This window comes from Tamandua tetradactyla, chromosome 4 (assembly GCF_023851605.1).
Source record: "Tamandua tetradactyla isolate mTamTet1 chromosome 4, mTamTet1.pri, whole genome shotgun sequence".
NCBI classification, from domain to species: Eukaryota; Metazoa; Chordata; class Mammalia; order Pilosa; family Myrmecophagidae; genus Tamandua; species Tamandua tetradactyla.
In genome coordinates this window covers 173,072,160-173,095,415 of record NC_135330.1, presented here as the reverse complement: position 1 = coordinate 173,095,415, position 23,256 = coordinate 173,072,160, and positions in this window count along the sequence as shown.

Below are 23,256 nucleotides of genomic sequence, written 5' to 3'. Positions count from 1 at the left end.
CAACACACTCCTAAACAACGACTGGGTCAAAAAAGAAATTGCAAGAGAAATTAGCAAATACCTCGAGGCGAATGAAAATGAAAACACAACATATCAAAACTTATGGGATGCAGCAAAGGCAGTGCTAAGAGGGAAATTTATTGCTCTAAATGCCTATATCAGAAAAGAAGAAAAGGCAAAAATTCAGGAATTAACTATCCATTTGGAAGAACTGGAGAAAGAACAGCAAGCTAACCCCAAAGCAAGCAAAAGGAAAGAAATAACAAAGATTAGAGCACAAATAAATGAAATTGAAAACATGAAAACAATAGAGAAAATCAATAAGGCCAGAAGTTGGTTCTATGAGAAAATCAATAAGATTGATGGGCCCTTAGCAAGATTGACAAAAAGAAGAAGAGAGAGGATGCAAATAAATAAGATCAGAAATGGAAGAGGAGACATAACTACTGACCTCACAGAAATAAAGGAGGTAATAACAGGATACTATGAACAACTTTACGCTAATAAATACAACAATTTAGAGGAAATGGACGGGTTCCTGGAAAGACATGAACAACCAACTTTGACTCAAGAAGACATAGATGACCTCAACAAACCAATCACAAGTAAAGAAATTGAATTAGTCATTCAAAAGCTTCCTAAAAAGAAAAGTCCAGGACCAGATGGCTTCACATGTGAATTCTACCAAACGTTCCAGAAAGAATTAGTACCAATTCTCTTCAAACTCTTCAAAAAAATCGAAGTGGAGGAAAAACTACCTAATTCATTCTATGAAGCCAACATCACCCTCATACCAAAACCAGGCAAAGATATTACAAAAAAAGAAAACTACAGACCAATCTCTCTAATGAATACAGATGCAAAAATCCTCAATAAAATTCTAGCAAATCGTATCCAACAACACATTAAAAGAATTATACATCATGACCAAGTAGGATTCATCCCAGGTATGCAAGGATGGTTCAACATAGGAAAATCAATTAATGTAATACACCATATCAACAAATCAAAGCAGAAAAATCACATGATCATCTCAATTGATGCAGAGAAGGCATTTGACAAGATTCAACATCCTTTCCTGTTGAAAACACTTCAAAAGATAGGAATACAAGGGAACTTCCTTAAAATGATAGAGGGAATATATGAAAAACCCACAGCTAATATCATCCTCAATGGGGAAAAATTGAAAACTTTCCCCCTAAGATCAGGAACAAGACAAGGATGTCCACTATCACCACTATTATTCAACATTGTGTTGGAGGTTCTAGCCAGAGCAATTAGACAAGAAAAAGAAATACAAGGCATCAAAATTGGAAAGGAAGAAGTAAAACTATCACTGTTTGCAGATGATATGATACTATACGTCGAAAACCCGGAAAAATCCACAACAAAACTACTAGAGCTAATAAATGAGTACAGCAAAGTAGCAGGTTACAAGATCAACATTCAAAAATCTGTAGCATTTCTATACACTAGTAATGAACAAGCTGAGGGGGAAATCAAGAAATGAATTCCATTTACAATTGCAACTAAAAGAATAAAATACCTAGGAATAAATTTAACTAAAGAGACAAAAAACCTATATAAAGAAAACTACAAAAAACTGCTAAAAGAAATCACAGAAGACCTAAATAGATGGAAGGGCATACCGTGTTCATGGATTGGAAGACTAAATATAGTTAAGATGTCAATCCTACCTAAATTGATTTACAGATTCAATGCAATACCAATCAAAATCCCAACAACTTATTTTTCAGAAATAGAAAAACCAATAAGCAAATTTATCTGGAAGGGCAGGGTGCCCCGAAGTGCTAAAAACATCTTGAGGAAAAAAAACGAAGCTGGAGGTCTTGCGCTGCCTGACTTTAAGGCATATTATGAAGCTACAGTGGTCAAAACAGCATGGTATTGGCATAAAGATAGATATATCGACCAATGGAATCGAATAGAGTGCTCAGATATAGACCCTCTCATCTATGGACATTTGATCTTTGATAAGGCAGTCAAGCCAACTCACCTGGGACAGAACAGTCTCTTCAATAAATGGTGCCTAGAGAACTGGATATCCATATGCAAAAGAATGAAAGAAGACCCATCTCTCACACCCTATACAAAAGTTAACTCAAAATGGATCAAAGATCTAAACATTAGGTCTAAGACCATAAAACAGTTAGAGGAAAATGTTGGGAGATATCTTATGGATCTTACAACTGGAGGTGGTTTTATGGACCTTAAACCTAAAGCAAGAGCACTGAAGAAGGAAATAAATAAATGGGAACTCCTCAAAATTAAACACTTTTGTGCATCAAAGAACTTCATCAAGAAAGTAGAAAGACAGCCTACACAATGGGAGACAATATTTGGAAATGATATATCAGATAAAGGTCTAGTATCCAGAATTTATAAAGAGATTGTTCATCTCAACAACAAAAAGACAGCCAACCCAATTACAAAATGGGAAAAAGACTTGAACAGACACCTCTCAGAAGAGGAAATACGGATGGCCAAGAGGCACATGAAGAGATGCTCAATGTCCCTGGCCATTAGAGAAATGCAAATCAAAACCACAATGAGATATCATCTCACACCCACCAGAATGGCCATTATCAACAAAACAGAAAATGACAAGTGCTGGAGAGGATGCGGAGAAAGAGGCACACTTATCCACTGTTGGTGGGAATGTCAAAGGGTGCAACCACTGTGGAAGGCTGTGGAGAGCCGCCACCCGGGTCAGGCCTAGTGGACGCGCTGCAGCCTGCTCCAGAGTTCCCCCCGCCCATCGAGTGAGCCAAGATGGCGCTCACATCCTGCTTCCGTGTATGACGTACATATCCGCCAACCGTGCCCACCTATCACCACTGTATACGTGGCGTCAGCCCATTGGACCCCGATTATGTATATAAGATGTTACCCGGATGAGGTGGGGAGAATAACCCACAAGGAGCCGTACCTGACGGCCGCATAGAGGTTGTTCCCCCGTGGGGTGTCTTCCCCCGCGTGGAGCCAGTATTAGAGAAAGCTTGCTTAACCCCAGTAAAGATCTGTACTCACAACCGCTGCGTGTTCCGGACTCGTGTCTTCACCAAGCGTTTCCTTTCGGAGCGCAGCGCCTCTACCTGCCGCCGGGCGGGAGGAGCGCGGCGCCTGGGCCCGTCGACCCGGGAGCTCTTCGTCGCACCAGCGAGGCAAGGCACGGGACGGCAGCCAGGCCCTGAGCTGAGTGAGAAGTCGCGGACAAGTGGTGGCCCGTACGGGGAACCTCTCTCCGAACTTCCGGAGTTCGCAGTGGACTTTCTGCGCCTGATCACCGCGGAAAGGTGAGTACCTATTATTAAGTGGGAGTTAAGGGCCGCGGGCTTTCAGGTAGCCCCGGTGACTCGGGAGAGCTCCCCGAGTGAATAAAAGACAGTACCGACTGCAATCATGGGGCAGTCTGAAAGTTCACCTCTGTTAGCTCCTAAACCGTCCAAGCCAAACAACAGTTCAGACACCTCTGATTCTGAGTCAGATAGCGATGAGACTGAAGGTGCGGATGCGCCTCCGTTAATCGATTGGGAGAGGCCCCCTGTCTCGCCCACGCAGCCCTCCGCCCCGCCAGTGGTCACTGTAGGGGCGCGGCAGTTTCCCAGTGATCCCGGCAAGAAACCTCACCGAGAGCTCCCCCTAGTGTCCGAATCTGGTAATTACGCTGGTCCGCCTTTGCGGAACCCGGAACCCCTTGCAGGCGGGTCGGGGGAGGGGCACCTACAGCTGTATCCCCCACCTGAATACTCAGGCCCTCAAGACCCCATATCATCAACAAGTGGAAGGAGGCATTTCTGGAAATGGGCCCCCTCTTTAACCTTTAGGCCTTTCGGTATACTAGGTGGGTACCAACCGCTTAAGCCAGAGCCAGCCCCAGAAATGTACCCGGTTATCATTAATCCCCAGGGTAACAATCAGTATGAAGCATATGATTACAAAGTATTAAAGGAGTTGAGGCAAGCCGTCCATCAGTATGGCCCCAATGCCCCTTTCACATTGAATTTGGTTGAAAATCTTTCTGCCCTGTGTCATACTCCTGCAGATATATACCAGCTGGCCCGTGCTTGTCTGCCACCGGGCCGATATATAGATTGGAAAGCATGGTTTGAGGAGTTAGCTGAAGAGCAAGCCGCAAAAAACGCGGCGGGGAGACGCGGCGGTTGGAGTGCAGATATGCTACTAGGGAAAGGTGCCCACTCACAAAACCAAACAGGGTTCCCTACAGAAGTCTATGGACAGATCTTTCGTTGCTTCATAGGCGCCTGGAAAAAGTTAGCAGGTCAGGGAGAAGCTCAAGCTTCACTTAGCAGCATACACCAGGGCCCCACTGAACCATTCGTAGACTTTGTAGCCAGGATGCAAACTGCAGCTGAGAGAATTTTCACAGACCCAGGAATAGCAGAGACTGTAGTTAAACAAATGATATTTGAGCAGTGCAATAAAGAATGCAAAGTAATTCTAGTACAAAACAAGGGAAAGAGCTTGACGGACTGGGTTCGGCTGTGCAGGGACGCTGGCAGCCCGTTAACTAGTGCAGGCCTAGCTGCCATGCTGGCCAGCTCCTTACGAATAAATGCAGTGCAAACCGAAAACCCAGGAGCAAAGCCTAAAGGATGCTACCAATGTGGCCGATCGGGACACATAAAAAGAAATTGCCCTAATAAGGACCAACCAACCACCGCCCAACAATCTAATAAGCCTCATGCGACAGCCAGACTCTGTGGCCGTTGCCATAAGGGACCCCATCGCGCAGAAGACTGTAGATCAGCCTTCGATGCGCAAGGTAAGCGCCTTTCTGGCCGTCCTGAGCAAATTCCAAAAAACGGGCAGAGGGGGTCCGCCTTTCCGGTGGGCCCCCTTACTGGCAGTGTGGCGACGCAGCACCCATCCAGCTCCGCGCCTCCCATGGATCAGCAGGACTGGACCTCTGTGCCACCTCCAGGCTCGTACTGACCCCATCTATGGGAGTCCAATCAGTGAGAACCTCCTTTAAAGGGCCCTTACCGCCAGGTACAGTGGGGCTCCTTTTAGGGAGAGCATCTACAGCCCTGAAGGGACTAACAGTGATACCAGGTATTGTGGACCCAGAGTCCACAGATGACACCCGGATTATGATACAATCTCAGCAAGGCACCTTAGTTATTGAAGAGGGTGATAGGATAGCACAGCTTCTACTCCTACCCAGCTTGCATGCACTCCTTCCAAGCAGAAACAAGCAGAGAAAAGATAAGGGAGTTAGGTTTACTGAAGGAGTTTTTGAGGGCCTTCATATGTCCTTAGAGAATCGACCCATGTTGACTCTTAAAGTGCAAGGCCGACCCTTCTTAGGCCTGCTAGATACCGGGGCCGATCGGTCGATTATAAGACAGCAAGAATGGCCCCCTGCCTGGCCGACGTGCAAGGCGGAAGAAACCATTAGAGGAATAGGCCATGTCTCAGCACCCATGCTGAGTGCAACTGCCCTTCATTGGGCAGATGAAGAGGGACATCAAGGTAATTTTCAACCCTATGTACTAGCCTTGCCCGTGTCCCTATGGGGAAGAGATATTCTAGCAAAAATGGACGTTACCTTGACCAGTAACTGTTCTCCAACTTCAAAAAGTCTGTTAAAAGGAATGGGATACGTCCCTGGCAAGGGATTGGGAGTCTCATTGCAAGGGCATACAGCGCCCATACAGGCTGCCCCCAATTCTGATAGACGAGGCCTGGGTTTTTCCTAGGGGCCACTGAGGGGAGACTCCCACCCACACCTATAAGACTCAGGTGGAAAACCAATACTCCGGTGTGGGTGCCTCAGTGGCCCTTACCAAAGGAAAAACTTTCAGCACTCCACGCTCTAGTATCAGAACAGCTAAAAAAGGGCCACGTCATTCCTTCCAAAAAAGAAATCAGGTAAATGGAGACTGTTGCATGATTTAAGAGCCATCAACAACTGCATGGACATATAATTTTCTAAATGAAAACTCACAAGGAATGACACTTGCCCTTCAGCACACCGCTCTGAGCCCTCAACATAGAGGCTTGGTGCGATGGAAAGATGTCCTGTCAGGACAATGGCAAGGCCCTGACCCGGTGCTCAGCTGGACCAGAGGCTCTGTTTGTGTCTTCCCCCAGGAACCAGGACGCCAGCCGGTGTGGATTCCGGAGAGACTGGTGAGAACCGTGACACCGCCCGGGGGCGCCGAGAAACTGCTGCCCGACAAGTCAGCAAGCTTTCGACCTGAACCATCAGGCCCGGTCTCCAGCCCTACTGATGATGGCGACGACCGAAAAGATGACAACAACAGTGCAAGTGACCCTCCGACCGAGTAGAAGAGAAACTAGCTTTAACCCCACTTTTCCCACTACGAGCTACTGTGGGACCAAGTCACCTCATGGTTCTCTTGGCCCAGGTTGACCACTTGGATTCTTTTAGCAGTGGGACTCTTAGTAACTCTGCTCATTGTTAAATGTTTGTTAGAACGCTTGTTCCAGACGCAGCAACAGCTACGCGTCACCACTATGTTGGCTATGTCACTTGCCCCTGATGCCCCTGGCGACACCTGCACCGTAGCCCTGTCCTCCCCCCCACTGCGTGGCCCGTCACGGCCACTCAAGGCGGGACGCTCGAAAGTAAGGTCTGCCGCAAAGCCCATGGCTGTATCCCAGGTATAAGTGGCGGCACCAGAAGTCATAATTTTGGTCGAAAGAGGGTCTCTAGGCAAAGTCGCGGTCCTGGCCAGACTAGACTTAAGCCATTGCACAGAGACACCTACGACACTCTCGACTCTGGTTGCCGCTCTCCTGCCCCCCTCATAACCCGGTTGCGAGGCGAAGCACTGCAGGGAGGGTCACGTGGTTTCCGGTTCACGGGCCCTCCGGTCTCTATATGAGGAGGCATTCTGGTTGGTGCCTAGCAAGCCTAGTCCAGACTCCCCAAAGCACCAAAACATGTAGTGGGCCGTTCCGGCCCACGGGAGCTCACTCATCAATGGAGACACCGGGTCAAAATAAGTAAAAAAGGGGGAGATGTGGAGAGCCGCCACCCGGGTCAGGCCTAGTGGACGCGCTGCAGCCTGCTCCAGAGTTCCCCCCGCCCATCGAGTGAGCCAAGATGGCGCTCACATCCTGCTTCCGTGTATGACGTACATATCCGCCAACCGTGCCCACCTATCACCACTGTATACGTGGCGTCAGCCCATTGGACCCCGATTATGTATATAAGATGTTACCCGGATGAGGTGGGGAGAATAACCCACAAGGAGCCGTACCTGACGGCCGCATAGAGGTTGTTCCCCCGTGGGGTGTCTTCCCCCGCGTGGAGCCAGTATTAGAGAAAGCTTGCTTAACCCCAGTAAAGATCTGTACTCACAACCGCTGCGTGTTCCGGACTCGTGTCTTCACCAAGCGTTTCCTTTCGGAGCGCAGCGCCTCTACCTGTGTCCTCCGCGCGGCTCGCCGCCCTGGGGCCCATGGTGGGTCCTGCCGGACGTCTGCAGGCGGGGTCGGGCCGGAGACCCGCTGCCTGGAGCGGACCGGAGGCCGCCGGGCGGGAGGAGCGCGGCGCCTGGGCCCGTCGACCCGGGAGCTCTTCGTCGCACCAGCGAGGCAAGGCACGGGACGGCAGCCAGGCCCTGAGCTGAGTGAGAAGTCGCGGACAGAAGGCAGTTTCGCGGTTCCTCAAAAAGCTGAATATAGAATTGCCATACGACCCAGCAATACCATTGCTAGGTATCTACTCAAAGGACTTAAGGGCAAAGACACAAACGGACATTTGCACACCAATGTTTATAGCAGCATTATTTACAATTGCAAAGAGATGGAAACAGCCAAAATCTCCATCAACAGAAGAGTGGCTAAACAAACTGTGGTATATACATACGATGGAATATTATGCAGCTTTAAGACAAGATAAACTTATGAACCATGTAATAACATGGATGGACCTAGAGAATATTATGCTGAGTGAATCCAGCCAAAAACTAAAGGACAAATACTGTATGGTCCCACTGATGTGAACGGACATTCGAGAATAAACTTGAAATATGTCATTGGTAACAGAGTTCAGCAGGAGTTAGAAACAGGGTAAGACAATGGGTAATTGAAGTTGAAGGGATACAGACTGTGCAACAGGACTAGATACAAAAACTCAAAAATGGACAGCACAATAATACCTAATTGTAAAGTAATCATGTTAAAACACTGAATGAAGCTGCATCTGAGCTATAGGTTTTTGTTTTGTTTTGTTTTGTTTTGATTTTACTATTATTACTTTTATTTTTTTTCTCTATATTAACATTCTATATCTTTTTCGGTTTTGTTGCTAGTTCTTCTAAACCAATGCAAATGTACTAAGAAATGATGATCATGCATCTATGTGATGATGTTAAGAATTAATGATTGCATGTGTAGAATGGTATGATCTCTAAATGTTGGGTAAATTTCTTTTTTTCCGTTAATTAAAAAAAAAAAAAAAAGAGAAGGGATAATTGGAGATGAAGGGATACAGACTGTACAATGGGACTGGATATAAAAACTCAGAAATGGACAGCACAATACTACCCAATTGTAATGCAATTATGTTAAAACACTGAATGAAGCTGCATGTGAGGTATAGGTTTTTTGTTTTTGTTTTTTTTGTTTTTTTTTCTTTCTATTATTGTTTTAATTCTTATTCTGTTGTCTTTTTATTTCTTTTTCTAAATCGATGCAAATGTACTAAGAAATGATGAATATGCAACTATGTGATGTTATTAAGAATTACTGATTGTACATGTAGATTGGAATGATTTCTAATTGTTTTGTTAATTCCTTTTTTAATTAATAAAAAAAAATAAAATAAAAATATTTTCTACAAAAAAAAATATCTATTAAAGCAGATTATATGTAATTTTTAATGTATTGGTTTAATTATCATTTCATAATTCAATATCACCCAGGAAAAATGAAAGATCTAATTACTTTGAATAATTCTTGGTATAATTAAAGAGATTAAAGTAAGCATATCATACTCTAAAGTAAGCATATCATACTCTAAATATGGGTGTAAGTAAATTTTCAAGCGCTTTTACAATTGATTTTTTCTCAAAGATGAAACACTAATTCATAATGGATCTCTTGTGGGTATCTCCTTCCATTATATAAAAGTTATCCAATATAAATTTGAACATATTTTATATATTATTTATGTACATATGTTAAGAATATGGCCGCCACTTTTATAAAAAAAGATTCATAACTATGGATTTATAATGCAGATCATTATGTTATCTCCTTAGAATATTCATAAATTTGTTTAAATTTTTATTAAAGAAGTTGTAAATTTACAGAAAAATCACACAGAAAATGTAGATTTCCAAATACACTTTCTTCTTCATGTCCCTCAGAGGTTTTCCCTTTATTAACCATTTACATTAGTCTCATAACTTCATTACAATTACTGGAAAAATATTATCATAAGCATGCTATTAAGTATAGTTCATCATTTACATTAGAGTTTACTGTTTGTATTTTACAGAACTATGTCTGTTTTAAATTTTCTTCTGTTAGCATATGTACAACATAAAAGTTCCTCTTTTAACTACATTCAAAAATATAATACAATATTGTTAATTAAATTCACAATGTTGTGCTACCATCACCACCATTATTACCATACTTTTCTATCACCAAAAGCAGGTACTGTTCATCAATTAAAGATTAATCCTCTTCTTTTCTCCCACTGACTCCTGGTTATCTACACTCTAGCTTTTGGTTATATACATTTATTTTTTCTAATTATTTCATATTCATGAGATCATACAATTATTGTCCTTTTATGTCTGGCTTCTTATATTTAACATGTCTTCCAGTTCATCCGTGCACATGTCAGAATTTCATTTATTTTTAGTGAATAATATTCCATTGTATATACATATCACATTTTGTTTATCCATTAATTAGGTTACTTCCTTAGTTTACTTCCTAAGTGACACTTAGGTTACTTCCACCTTGTGATAGTTGAGAATGACCCTCTGGACATCAATTTACAAATATCTCATCAAGTCCATCCTTTCAAAAATCATTCAAAATTTTGGGAAATGTGCTGTTCCTGGTCCAATAGCCCCAGCAAAATATGCTTCATCTGAGCATTTCAAGAAATTTTGGCAGTTTTTTTGTGTGTTTTTTAACTTAAAAAGTTAAAAAAAAAAAAAAAAGGCAAGTAAAAAATAAATGGATAAATCTTATTGTGTTAGTTATTCCACATTCATACACATATAGAGACCTCTTTGTGACATTCAGGGGGATTAGGGACAAATTTTAACTAATATTAACATATTTCCATTCAAACTAATTAGCAATCAGAAAAAATAAACTAAAAAAATTAACACTCTCAACTGATTCATTTCATAGAAAATAAATACATATACGAAGTGGGTATTGACCTACATAACCACATTACCCCAACATACAGAAGTATCTATGGGTTTTGGTGTCTTAAAAAGTAGTATTCTTAATGTAGTTTTCTTATTGTCCCTAGTGCTTTCCTTTGGGACATTCCCTATAATATATTCTCTGAAATAATAGTGTCTTAAAACTTGTAAAAAGCTAATATATATTCACTTGGTCTGTGGAATACCATGAAAATTTGTTGGTAAGTAGAATCCTACTATTTTGGTCAAAGGAAACAGTGGAATTTGAGATGTCAACTTTTGGAGATGAGTTGGTTTATTTTTAATATGCTTTTTTTATTTGAGAGAGAGGTGACATCTGAGCAACAAAAGAGGCTCTCTTGGGGGTGACTCTTATGCCTAATTTTAAGTAGGCTTGACCTATTCTTTGTGGGGCTAAGTTTCACATGAACAAACCCCAAGATTGGGGGCTCAGCCTATAGCTTTGGTTGTCCCCATTGCTTGTAAGAATATCAAGAATTCAACTAGGGGAAGTTGAATTTTCCCCCTTTCTCACCATTTCTCAAAGGAGACTTTGCAAATACATTTTTATTCACTGGTCAAATCACTCTGGGATGTATCAGGGCATTACTGTGGACAAACTGCAAAATCTCATGCCCTACTCAAGGTTCCATGTACTCATGGTGTTCAATTAAGCTGTCTACATAAGTTATATTAGGAAATGCACTAGTCAGAATATAAATTTTGTACCAAATAAACATTTTTTTGCTTTTAGTCTCACACATAAGTTATAATTTTGAAATATTAATTACCATCTATTTTCAGCACCCTGCAGTAATGACATTCCTTTGCTCTTCCTCATGCAAAAACGTTTTTTAAATTTGTACATTTAGTCACTATCATTATACACTCTAGGCATTCCTAGATTATACCATCTCAGTCTTTATCATCTATCTTTCTTTCTGATTTCATTTGTGCCCCCAGCCCTCCTTCCTCTGTCATTCTCACATTCAACTTCATTCAGTGTTTTAAAATAATTGTATTACAGTTAGGTAGTATTGTGCTGTACATTTCTGAGTTTTTACATTCAGTCCTGTTGCACACTCTGTATCCTTCAGGTCCAATTAATATGCTTTTTATTTATTTAGTGTATTGAACAAAACAAATAGTATTTTTATTGCCATCTATTTTTATTTTTAAATATTAAGACAATTACTTTATTATATTTAATATGTAGATCACCACGTGGGCTCATACTCGTTTCACTTAAGACCTTTATGTTATGCCAGATACCTAAGTGAAAAATGGAAGTTCTAAATTTCTATGAGGTTGACAGGTGTGCCCACTTCTACTCATTTTGTGCACATATATGATTCATATTATCATTTATAGGACTATTTTTGTGTAAATACAATTCTTAAATATTTGAACATTTGCAATACTTTGTAATAAAAATAAATGTACCAACTTTTAAAATTTTTGTACAACTATAGAAGTCCACTGAGTAATTAATAGAAAATAATTTAGAGTTGGTGAATCTAAGAATGGATCTCACTGTACCACACCAATGCAACATGTTAATAACAAGGTGGTATGTGGGAATCCTTATTTCATGTATGATTATTCTGAAAACCTACAACTTCTCTAAAAAAATGGATCACATAGCCTTCCATTGTTGGCTAAGATGAAGTAAGTTGATTACAGTTAAATGATGACAGTTTTAGGGAAAACAAAACAAAACAAAACAAAAACCGTGCAAACAGAAAAACAATTGCCAAAAGACTCAAAGGCAGCAAAATCAGGTTGATTGGTGGGTGGAGGTAAAACTTGAGAGGCAACCAGTATGGATTTGAGATCCAAAGGTATTTTTTCTACTTTGTGTCATGACGTTGACCTGAAGACCAGTTATGCAACATGGTTTTCTGAACAACAAAAGTTTCAAAAGGAACCTTGTTTTTCTGGACAAAGGTCTAGGAATAAGTTCCAATGTCAGCAAGTGAGTGCAAGTGGGATACTTTCATCACCACCCCTCTTTTTTCTTTTTTTCTACCATTTCTAGTTCAAAGGCAGTCATAGTAAGAGAGCTGTAGCAGCCAAGGCAGAAAAAACCCTGAGAAACTTAACCTTTCTTGCCAGAATGCCAGGAAATAGGGCCACTGCAAGAAGCAGAAATGGAGGTCATAGAAAGAGGAGAGTAGAAGAAGGTATCCCATATTTCTGTGTGAGAATTAGCAAAAGTTTTATGTTGTAAGATGTACATGCATCAGACAAGTGCAAAGAGACATTGAAAAGTTTTTAATACCTGAACTGTGATATAAGCTATGACCTAAGAACCTTGATCCAAAGAAGCATGACACATGTTTTGAAAAGTGAACAGTCATTGGAGCCACTGCATAGAAGGGGGGATCAAACTTGCAGAGTGAGCGTAACTGAGCCAGTAATCAGTTAAAAAAAGAAACAACATTCTCCAGATCATTTTAACAGCACCCAGAATCTAACAGCATAATACTCAAAATGTCCAAGAAAGAATCCATAATTACTCAACATGAAAAGAAACACCCATATATACATATCCATCATCCATTCAAATAGCAAACATTCACTGAACAAAAAAGTTGCCAAATTTTCAAGAAGAAAAATCAACAGATGCCAACCCCCATGAGCCCCACATAGTAAAAATATCATTCAAAGATTTTACAGAAGCTAATAGTTACTATGTACCATGAGATAAAGTTAAACAATCTTGAAATGACTGAAAAGGTAAAGATGTTCTCAGAAAAAGAATAGAACCTATAAAAAACAAAAAAAAATTGAAATTTTACAAGACAACCTTTAATTTTTGATAAAAGTTCACTATATAAGCTCAACAGCATAGTGGAGAGAAGAGAAAAATGTCATTGAACTAAAACAAGATGCAAAGACACTCCTATAAAGAACAGAGAGAAAAAAAACTTAGAAAAGAATGAATATAGCTTCAGGAATTTGTGGGACAAATGTAAAGGCCTATTTTTTAATATCCTGGAAGTCACAGATAAGAAAAGCAGGAGGTTGATGAAAAATAAATGACAAATAACTTCTTAAATCTGGTGACAGAAATAAATTTGCATGTTCAAGAAGTCCCAGAAGACCACAAGCAAGTTAAAGATAGTTAGATAAGGGCTTATAAAAATCAAAATACAGATCAATAAAGATAAATAAGAAATAATGAAAACAGAAAGATCAAACAGCATATTAGGGAGAGGGAAAGCTATCAAAATGAATGCAGATTTATCAACTGAATGTGTGGATTCCAGGAGACAATAAAACAATATCTTCAAGTACTGAAAACAACTGTCCATCCAGAATTCTACATTTAGTAAAAGTAAAAAGTAGAAGGAACTAAGAATATGGGGTACCAGCAGAACTTTTCTAAGAGAGATGCAGAAGAAAATTGCTCAGGCTGAGAAAAAGTGATGCCAGAAGGAAATGTAGAACCACAGGAATGAAGAAAGAACAACACAAATTATAAAAATCTCATAAATAAAAAAGTGTACTTTTTCCTCTTAAGTGTGCAAAATATACATACAAATTGAAGTAAAAAATAACATCATCTGAATGGGATGTTAATGTATGTAGAAGTAATACATATGGCACTTAGACATGAAAGGGTATAAAGGCAATTAAATTTTTATAAATCTTCCACATTCAACTTAAATGGTAATGTATTAACTCTGTGTAGGCTATGAAAAGATAGGTAAATATACTCTAATCCCTAGAGCAACCACACACATGAAACACAAAGACATGAAAGGATAAATGAGCTAAAAATCAATATGAAAATTAGAGTGAACCACTAAAAATTATCACATAACTCAAAATCAGACAGGAGAAAGGGTAGAGAGGAATTAAAACAAAGGGTTAAAATAAAAAAATGAAATAAAAATGATATGGTAGACCTAAACCCAACCATACCAATAATCACATTATATATAAGTGATCTAAATACATAAAGTAAAAGTCACAGATTTTCAGTTTTGCATAAAATATCAAGATACAACCATATGTTGTCTACCAAAATGCTCTTTAGATATAAAAAGAGATGCAGATAGATAAAAGATGGGAAATTCTTTATGCTATAAAACATTAATAAAAAGAAAGCTTGAGTAGATATATAAATGTCAGATAAAGTAGACTTCAGACAGAGGAAAATTGCCAGAGATAAAGCAGGATATTACATAATGATAAAAGGATCAATACATCAAGAAGACATCCTAAATATTTAGTACATAGTACATCCACCTAAATGAAATATATACTAGACTATTAAATTAAAAGAAAAACTACCAAATTAAAAATAATTGATGTCATACAGTTTATGACCTCTGACCATATTGGAATTAAGCTAAAATCCATAAAAGAAATATATGGAAAATCGCCAAATATTTGAAAGTAAACAATAAACTCTAAGTAATTTATGAGTCAAGAGGACATTGCAGGAGAAGTTGGAAGTAGAATTGAATCAAAATGAAAATGCAAGATATATAAATTTGTGGGATGAAACTAAAGCAGTGCTTGGAGAGAATAATATAGCACTAAACATATACCCAAGAAAAAAAGAAGAGTATCAAACTGGATATCTATATGCCTAAGAATGCTGTCAGACTCTTATCTCACACCATACACAAAAATCAACTCAAGATAGATCAATGACCCAAATATAAGAGAGAAAATGTTAAAACTCATAGAGCATAATATAGGATCAATCTTCAAATCCAGAAATAGACCCCACACATCTATGGCCAATAGATTTTTGCAATGTGCTAAGTACGTGCAATGGGGAAAAAATAGTCTCTTCATTGAATGTGTTGGAAAAACTGGATATCTACATGCCTCAGAATGCGGTTAGACCACTATCTCACACTATACACAAAAACCAACTCAAAATAATCAATGACTCAAATATAAGAGATAAAACTCTTAGAACATAATGTAGGGTCAATATTCATGACCTGGAATTCAGCACTGAAATCTTACATATGGCATAAAAAAGCAGGAAGAACAAAATAAATAATAAATAATTATGATTTCATAAAAATAAATAAATATATATATCAAAGGAAATTATCAAGAAAATGAAAAGACAATCTGAAGAATGGGAGAAAATAGTTTCAATTCAAATATTGGAAAGTACATATCTAGAAGATGTAAAGAACATTTACAGTGTACCAACAAAAAAACAAAATACCCAATTACAAAGTGGGTAAAGGACTTATATAAACATTTTTCTAAAGAAGATATACAGAGTGAAAAAAGTCACATGAACAGTTCTCAACATCATTAGCCGTTAGTGAAATGAAAATTAAAAACACAATAAAATACCACCACACACCCACAAAGGTTGTGATCATTTAAAAAAAACGAAAATAATAATTACTGGAGAGGATACAGAGAAACTGAAACTCTAGTGCATTGAGAATGTAAGATGACCCAGACACTGTGGAAAGCAATATGGTGGCTCCTCAAAAAGTTAAATAAAGAATTATCATTTGACATGAAAATCCCACTTCTAGCTATATCTACCCAAATAGATTGAGAAGAGGGACACCGGCAAATAATTGTACACCAGTGTTTATGACAGCATTACTCAAAATAGCCAAAACCCAGACACAATGCAAATGCCCATCAACAAATGAAAGTATGGACAAAATGTGCCACACAATACAATGCAATATTTTTTGCCCATGAGGAAAAATGTAGTTGAGAGACATACAACATGGAATAACCCTGAAAAAATTATGCTCATTCAAATAAGCAAGAGACATAAGGACAAAAATTGCATGATACCTTTATAAGAGATGACTAGAAGTAGCAAATTCACAGAAAAGCAGATTGAAGGTTGCTAGGGGAGGGGGGGTGGGGGGAAGGGGAAGATGGGAAGTCTGTATTTGTTCAAAAACGCTACGCCACACTACTCTCAGGAGGAGCCTCCTGAAAAGGCAGAGTCACAGCACCATAGAGCTTTGCACGCTCTGCTGGATCGAGGCTCCCTTCATCTTGCCTAAATACAGGAGCCAACCACTTTGTTCATTGTTAAAAAGTATTTACTGAGAAATTAGAATGCGCACAATTAAAAAATAAAAAGAATGCAACACATTCCAATCCATCTTTTGACACTAGCATTGCCTTGATACCAAAATCAGACAACAATCATTACTAGAAAAGAATACTACAGATGAGTATCCCTCGGTAACCTGGATGAAAAATCAACAAAATATTAGGTAATTTATGCACAAATTAAATAAAAATGGATTATAGGCCTAAATAGCTGACCTAAAACTAATAACTTTGCAGAAGAAAACAGGATAAAATCTTTGTGCTGGTGGGTTAGGTATAAATATTTCTTAGATATAATACCAAAAGCATAATCCACGCAAAAAAAAGTTTGAAAAGTTAGTCTTCTTCAAAGTATATATATATATATATATATATATATATATATTACACTGTGAAAGAAATTGTTAAGAGAATGAAAAGTGAAGCTAGAGATTTGGAGAAAACACTGAAAAGAACATTTCTGATAGAGGACTTTTACCCAGAAAATATAAAAATTTCAAACCTTGATAAGCAAGCAAACTCTCACAAAAAGACATGAAGGAAATATTTCAACAGACACCTCACCAAATAAAATATACATAGGAAAAACAAGCATATGAAAAATACTCAACATAATTATCATTAATGAAATGCAAAAAAAGATGACAATTAATTCTACATACCCATTAGAATGTCTTTTTTTAAAGCATATATATTACAAAACTGCAATGCTCATATATTGCTGGTAAGAATGAAAAGTGTTACAGCTACTTTGGAAAAGACTTGCCAGATTCTTATAAAGTTCAATATGTACTTACAAAAGTACCAAGAAATCACACTGTTTTGTATTTAGCTGAAAGAAATAAAAACCTACATGGGAACATTATTTGTGGCTTTGCTCATAATCACAAGAACTGAAAACATTTAAAATGTCTTTTAACCAATAAATAGATAAAATATTGTGCTATATCTATAAAATGAAATATCACTCAGGAATGAATAGTAAAAACTACTGACTTATGTAAAACATAGAAGTATCTCAAATGTATTATGCTAAGTTAAAGAAACTACATTCAAAGGACGAACTTCTTTATGACAACGTTTATATGCCATTTTGCAATAGGCCAAACTATGTGGATAGAAAAGAGATCAGTGCTTGCCAAATGGTTGGAATAAGGAGACAGTTTGCCTAAAAAGAGGTAATGTGGGAATTTTGAGGGAAGTAAATGGAATTCTTCTGTATATTGATTGTATGGTAGTTGGATAACTCTAAGCTTTTGTCTAATCTCATAGAAATACATGCCAGGAAGACATATTTCACTCAATTTGTATATGTTTTGGGATGCAAAAAAAAATAATATCAGAAGATAAGATCAATGAACAACTTAATTTTCTTTTATAATCCTGTGTCCCACCAGCATATGAGTATGTTGTTGAAGATAAATTGGTATCAAAGCAAATATGATTGCTATAGATTTAGTATGTTAACATTTAGTCCTATGGTAATCAGAGGGAAAATGCATGCAAAATATGTATAAACAGAAATGAGATGGGTCTGAAAATAGTATAATACAAGAAGTCAAATAAATATGGAAATGACACTAATGGAAGAAATTAGGGGCAAAAAAAATGTAGAAACTTACCAACACAAAGTAGCAAATTAGCAAAAGAAAATGCTGCATTTTCAGTAGTTATTTTAAATGTAAATGAATGAAATTCCCTAGGCAAAATACAGATATGGGTAAATTGGATAAAATAGCATGAGCCAATTATATGCTGTCTGCAAGAGACTCACCTTAAATTCAAATACATGATTAGGTTGAAAGTGAAAGGATGGAATAGATATACCACACAAGTATTAACCACAAGAGAGCTGGGTAGTTACACTAATATAAAAAGACTTCAAATAAAAACTGTTATGAGGGGCAAACAACGTCATTATATACTGATTAAAGGGTCAACTGAACTAGCAGCATAACAATTAAAATATATATGCATTTAACAGCAGAGCCCCAAAATGTATGAAGCAAATACTGATATATTTGAAGGGAGAAATTCATGATTTTACATTAATAATAGGAGATTTTGATGGATAGAACATCTAGACAAAAGAACAATAAAGAAATACAAGACTCGAATGATACTGTCAACCAGCTAGACCTAACAGACAAATATAGAACTCTTCACCCAAAAACAACAGAATAAACATTCTTCTTGAGTGCACATGAATCATTCTCCACTTTAGGTTACACAGTAGATACAAAAGAAATCTCAAAAAATTAAAAAAGTATTGAAATCATACAATATTCTTCTTTGATCACAATGGAATAACAGAAGGAGAAATGGAAAATTCACAAATATGGGGAAATTAAACAACATACTCAAAGAACTTATGGGTCAAAGATGAAATCACATGGGAAATTAGAAAATATCTTGAGATGAGTAAACTTAAAACACACCGTATCAAAACTTGTAGGATGCAGCAAAGGCAAAACTGAAAGGAAAATTTATAGTTCTAAATGCTTACATTAAAAAAAAAAAAGATCTCATATTACTGAACTTGCCTCAAATCTAGAAGTTCTAGAAAAATAAAAATAAAATAAACACACAGCAAGGAGAAGGAAGGAAATAAGAAAGATTGGAGAGGAGTTAAATGAGGAAGAGAATAATAAAAAAAAAATAGAAAGAATAAACAAAATCAAAAGTTGGTTCCTTGCAATAATACATTCAACCTTTGGCTGGACTGACAAAGAAAAAAAGGAAGAGGACACAAATAACTAAAATCAGATATGAAGAGATGGATGTTACATCTTACCTCACAGAAATAAAAAGAACTCTAAGAGGATATTATGAACAAGTGTACACTGAAAAATTGAATGACCAAGATGAAATGGATACATTCCTTGAAATACACAAACTACCTACACTGCCCAAGAATAAAGAGAAGATATCAACACAGCTGTTGATAACTAGCAAAATGATTGAATGAGGATTCAAAAGCCTCCCAACAAAGAAAACCCTGGGACCAGGTATCTTTACAGGGGAATTTTACCAAACATTCGAAGGAAAATTAACTCCTACCCTGCTCGAAATCTTCAAAAACAAAAACAAAAATAAAAAAGGAAGAGGTGGAGATAACTCTTTAACTGATTCTATGAGGTCAATACTGCCCTTATACCAAAGACAGATAAAGATACCACAATAAAAGAAAGCTGTACACTATATTAGCTATACACTAATATCTCTTATCAATTCAGATGCAAAAATCCTCAACAAAATATAAGCAAACAGAATATAGCAGCACATCAACAAATGATACAGCATGACCAAGTGGTAGTCATTCCAGAAACGCAAGGATGGTTCAACATAAGAAAGTCAGTAAATATACCACATTAACAGAACAAAAGAAAAAAATAGCACAACACATAATCACCTCAATTGATGCAGAAAAGCATTTTATAAAATCCAGCAGCCCTTCTTGATGAAAATATTTAGAAAACTAGGAATAGATGGAAATGTCCTAAATTTGATAATGGGCATCTATGAAAAACCCACAGCTAACATCATACCTCAATGGCGAGAAACTAACAGCATTCCCTCTAAGATCAGGGACAAGTCAAGGATGTCCACTTTCACCACTGAAATTGTCAACATAATAATCCATAATAAGCATCTCCTTCAGATACAAAATCATTTTAGAACCAAAATAAATTCCACATTTAATTAAAAATTAAACAATCTGATCCCAAAGTCTAAATGAATCCTATTTATGGAATTCAATATAACACACAAACTGAAAATATCATACCATAATAAGAAGCTATGTCCTCATTTAAAAATAAATAGAAAAGAAAGTAGAAACTTCTCAATTTTCTGTAGACAAAGGGAATCCTGCATTACTGAAAGTATAACAAACTAGTAAAATCTCTCAGAGCTGATAAAGTTGCAATGTGACTGCTTTTAAAGACGGCAGGATTTCTTAAGAGTTTTCACAAAAGCCACAGTGCAAGTAGATCTTGATAGTAGTTTATTTCCTGTTATACTTGAACTTTTTTGGTGATAAAACACACTGCAGAAATTCCATATGCTGTAGAACCTGAAATAGGCACGTCAGAATCAGTGGATGATTCAGGTTTGAGAGGGAAAACAGTGGTGGTCAGAAGTGACTGATTGGGTATGTTTTCACTTTTCTTAGCCAAAAGGTAAATCCAGATGGTTGAACTTCCACTATGTGTGCAATATCTGAGAGATGAATTAACATTGGTACTGCCATTTTAATCGTCTTTCACTTCAGTTTTCTAGAAGTATGATACAACTTTTTTATTAATCAAAAAAAACAATAGTTGGTGAATAGACCTGTAAAATAAGAATAAAGCGCAAATGCCATTGGGCAAAATGTGTTAATAACATAAAAATAAATTTTAAATGATGTTTTCAACTGTAAATCAAACTTCAATAATATTAAAACAATCACCAAGTGCTACTATTAGACAATGCAAATATTTAGACAACTATTTTACATTGTAAGGGAGAAAAGCTGAATTTTGAGAAAACAACCAACATGACTTTTAGTAAGGTAAACTGTAATACTGGCATTGCATCAAGTTTCGGGAAAGCAGCAGTTTCTGGAAAACAGTAGTAAAATATCACCAGCTAGTAAAATATCACCACTAATTATGAAGTATATAATATCATATTTTATTTTTCTTTCCATGGCAGTATTAATTTCTTGGGGCTGTCATACAAAGGACCACAAACTCTGTGGTTTAAAACAATGCAAATATATTTGTTCATGGCTCTAGAGGTTGAAAGTTCCAAAATCAATGTGTCGTGCTCCATACAGAGTTCTCTGGAGAAGAATACTTCCCTGACTCTCCAGTTTCTGGTGGCTCCTGTCAATCCTGGTGCTCCTTAGCTTTCAGAATTATTGCTACATATCTGTGCCCAATATCATATGATACTGTGTGTCATATGACATGACATACGTGTGTCACTATCTTCTAATGGCATTCTCCTCTGTCTGTCACTACATCTCTTTTTCTCATCTTATAAGAACATTAGTCATACTGGATTAGAGCACACCTCATCTTAACTTGAATACATCTGCAAATAATTTTTGGAGAGTATTTCCAAATAAGGTCACATTCGCAGATACCAGAGAGAAGGAGTTGAACGTATTTTTCAGGGGACTCAATTCTCCTTCCCTCCCTCCTTCCCTACCCTCCTTTATTATGATTATCACTCTATTGAAACTCAGAGGGTCCATGCTCTAGTCGTTTCTTATTAGCTCATTTTAGCCCTCACCCACCAAATTAGAAATGACCCTAATCTGAAAATTTTAGGCATAGTAGCTAGTTAATAAATTATTGTGCGATTTCAGAAAATATATTCAGGATTTGGGGAAATTTTCTAGTATTAGTAGAGTTCTCATAAACCTTTGATGACTGATAAAAATGGTTAAAATGGTAAAATTTTGAGGTATGTGTATATATATATATATATATATATATATATATATATATATATATATATCACAATAGTAAACAAACAAAGCAAAACAATGAAAAATAGCATGAGATCATGGATGTTGAAGACATATATCATTTGTCTTCCCTGCCCAGTACTTTTTAAAATATTTTTGATATGTTTGGTTAATTTGAATACTTGTGAATCTGACTTCTCAGTTTAGAAGCCAAAAATCTACTCAAAAACTTCAATTCGAAAGTGAAACTTTAGGAACTAGGCTTATACAAAATGCATTTTGTTCCTGATGGTACTAGTAGCAGGGGGATTGAATTATGATAGCACAGTTATTGCAAATTCCTGACCCAAGGCTTCTGACATGGCTCTATGTTGTGATAGCTACATCTCTGATATATTATCAGGTAAACTATGCTGTAAAGATTTTGGCACTATTCCTGGGAACTTAACCTGAAGTTTGGTTCTCTCATATGAAAAATTCTGTGAGCTATCCAGTATTCTTTCAACAGACACCATTTCTGCTTAATCATCCAGAGTCAGGATTGCTTCCTAGCATCCAAGGACCATCGATCATTACCAACTTTCAGCATTTAAATGATATTCAGATTAGGTGTATTAGCTAAAAGGAATAAACCCACAAACTAATTTTAAATATAACTGAGACTAAGGGAGGGGCATCCAGTAACTCATTTCGTTTGGACAAAATGTCCCAAAGGAGAGAGAAATTATGTGTATGGTTTTCTTTCTAAAGCATGATAGGCTCAGCTACCCAAAAGTAGAAAAGGAAGTGAGAAATAGGGTAAAAAACTCAGAAATATAGCAATATAGAAAGGACATCTACAAAGAAACCATGGGTAGTCCTATTTATATATGAAGTTAGACTGAAATTAAATTAATACAAAGCCAATTTAGTTTATGATAGTGTTTTACTATCGAGATCTCAGCCTGCCAGGATTAAAGAGACTGTGACTCTGAGACATAAAATCACCTTTAGGCCCTCAATAGTCCATGAGCAGGAAGTCCGCTGAAGAAAGGTGTTCAACCTCCAAGGAAGACATATTTTCCAACCTCAGTTGTGGCCAAGCCTTGAAAGACAATGGTTAGAGATGCACCTTCGAATAGCAACCAGGGCTTACTTAATCAAAGAATGTTTTCCATCCCACAGTGCCCTCTCAGCAATGTTACAGATTATTATGGACAAATTATTCCTGTTAGTTTCCCATTCTTCTCCTTTCTGCGTATGAGTACTCAGTGTGATTATCCTGTATTTGTTCCACTGTTGGGAAATTGGGATATGAAAGAGATGGGA